Source organism: Dipodomys merriami, unplaced genomic scaffold (assembly GCF_024711535.1).
Source record: "Dipodomys merriami isolate MVZ:Mamm:240054 unplaced genomic scaffold, mDipMer1.0.p SCAF_150, whole genome shotgun sequence".
Classification (NCBI taxonomy): Eukaryota; Metazoa; Chordata; class Mammalia; order Rodentia; family Heteromyidae; genus Dipodomys; species Dipodomys merriami.
This window is the reverse complement of record NW_027202827.1, coordinates 1,121,650-1,124,124: the sequence shown is the minus strand read 5'-3', so window position 1 is coordinate 1,124,124 and position 2,475 is coordinate 1,121,650. Positions and strand designations below refer to the sequence as shown.

Sequence of the window (2,475 nt, the reverse complement as noted above, 5' to 3'; positions counted from 1 at the left end):
ACAGTGGACACTTAGATATTGTCCATGAGTTGGTGGCTCAAGCAGCAGATATTCATGCAAAAATTGTTAATGGCTGGACACCCCTGCACAGTGCTTACTCGTGAAATAATACCAGTGTGGCGTCTTTCTTACTTCATCATGATGCAGTTACCAATGCCCAAACTAAATGCCTCTTGACTCCCTTGCATCTTGCTGCTGGGAATATAGATAGCAAAGATACACTGGATCTCCTTCTGTTGAACCATTATATCAAACCAGGTCTGAAGAACAACTTGGAAGAAACTGCCTTTGATATTACCAAAAGGATAAGTATGTATCACTACCTCTTTGAAGTTGTGGAAGGCTGTACAAATTGTTCTATTTAGTTGTAATGGTTTGGTTAAGTTTCTTTTCTTTTCTCTTTTTTTTCTTTTTCTTTTCTTTTTTTTTTTTTGAGTTTTATTATTTTATTGTGAAAACACCATACAGAGGGGTTAAAATTACATGGGCAAGGTAATGAATACATTTCTTATCAAGCATTGTTGCCTCCTCCTTTATTTCCCCTTCCCATACCTTCTCATCTCCCCCCACTCCCCTCCCCCCTCATTACTCCTCCTTCCCGGCCAAAGTCGAAAAGTTTGTTTTTCTACATGACGTCTTGTACATCTCATTGTTGCAATGGGTCAACCTGTGTCCCTATTTAAACAATTTGTTTTTTCCCTTCCCCTCCACAAATCATACCAACATCAAATACAATGAAAGCAGGGGTTATACGGTGGGGGAGGGACATACAAAGCAACAAAGAAATCATCTTATAAATATGTTAGAAACAATCACAAGAAAGAAAAAAACATTTGAATCCTTATCTTGGTGTTCATTTCACCTAACATCAACTTATCTGACCATTTCTGCTTGTCTGAGACATATACTAGTTACAAATAAGGGAAACCATGGGATGTATGTTTCTTTGGGCCTGGCTTACTTCAATATAATTTTTTCCAAGTCTTTCCATTTTGTAACAAGTGGGGCAATGACATTCTTTCTGAGGGAGGAATAAAATTCCATTCCATAGAATTCTATTTTCTTAATCCATTCATCTACTTAAGGGCATCAAACAAGACCATACAAAAGCTACCAAAACAACTATGTTTATTGCAGCATTATTTAGCATAGCTAAGATATCAGTTACATTTCTTAAACATCAAAATGCCAGTCCACTCTTTGTGTCCATATAAAATATTTTCAGAATTCAAATAACAGCAATATCTTACTGTAAAAATTCCGTGGAATTTTTCCAAGTGAATTGCCTGACTTTGATGTCAAATGTATTTGAGTTGTTTGTGTACATCTACAATGATTTCTGCAGAGTTTGTGATTTTTTAATCAGAAATAATTTTATCTTATCTGTTGAAATGAGTAGTACAGAAACTAAAGATATTTCTGCTTCTTGTCTGAAAAAAGTATATTTTAAAATATTCTATATTCTGTGTTTGCATAATATCCATAATCTATTTCATTGTTTCCTAGATATACTTTGCATTCAACATTGTTTTATAATATATATATTCATTAATAAATGTGTCCTTTCAGATTGTATTCCATATAGAAAATTTAAGATTATTTTTTTTTAGGTTCTTTTTTTTTTTTTTTTTTTTTTTGGTCCAGTCGTGGGCCTGAACTCTGGGCCTGGACGCTGTCACTCAGCTCTTCAGCTCAAGGCTAGCGCTCTACCACTTGAGCCATAGCACCACTTCCGACTTTTTTCTTTTTGCTTATGTGGTGCTGAGGAATCGAACCCAGGGCCTCAAGCATGCAAGGCAAGCGCTCTACCACTGAGCCACCTCCCCAGCCCCTTTATCTAGGTTCTTATAGTAGTATATTTTTTTGGATAAAATGACAATGTTAACTAATTTCAAAAGTTTTGTAAAGGTTATTCTATGTAGAGGCCTTTCTAAGGTGAAGATTTAATACACTGATGTCAAACTAATGTTTAATTCTAACACTTGCAAATATTGTTACACTTGTAATTTTGTAATCAACTTTTTAATAACTGTTTTTCATTTCTGCAACTGAAGAATGAAAAATATGGAATACTTCACAAATTTTCATATTATCCTTGTGCAAGTGTCATGTTAATCTCTGTATTGTTGTAATTTGGGTATACGTGCTGCTGAAGCATGTAGTATCCTCTAAATTTAAGTAGTTAATGATGCAATCTTTATATAGGCTTATATCCTTGGGTGCCTATTTGTAGCAAGGAAACCTTATTGTTCCTAACAATACTATTGATCTTATTTCCCTAAAATAATGTGTATAGTGGGAAAAAAATTATATTGTTTGGTCGATTGCTCACATTTGCATTTTTTGTCAATGACAATTTTAAGTCTTTTTTCATTTTAGATTTGATCATACTTTGAAGCACTTACAGCTAGGTCCTAAGGTGATGACTTTTTCGAGTACTTATTTACGTAAATGAGTTAGCTTTGTGGAGTTAAT

General features: G+C 34.2%; 1 pseudogene; it reads right to left on the bottom strand.

Annotated features, from left to right (window-relative positions):
• Positions 1–2,058: 2,058 nt before the first annotated feature.
• Positions 2,059–2,158, bottom strand: LOC138827109 (U6 spliceosomal RNA; annotated as a pseudogene).
• Positions 2,159–2,475: the final 317 nt, after the last annotated feature.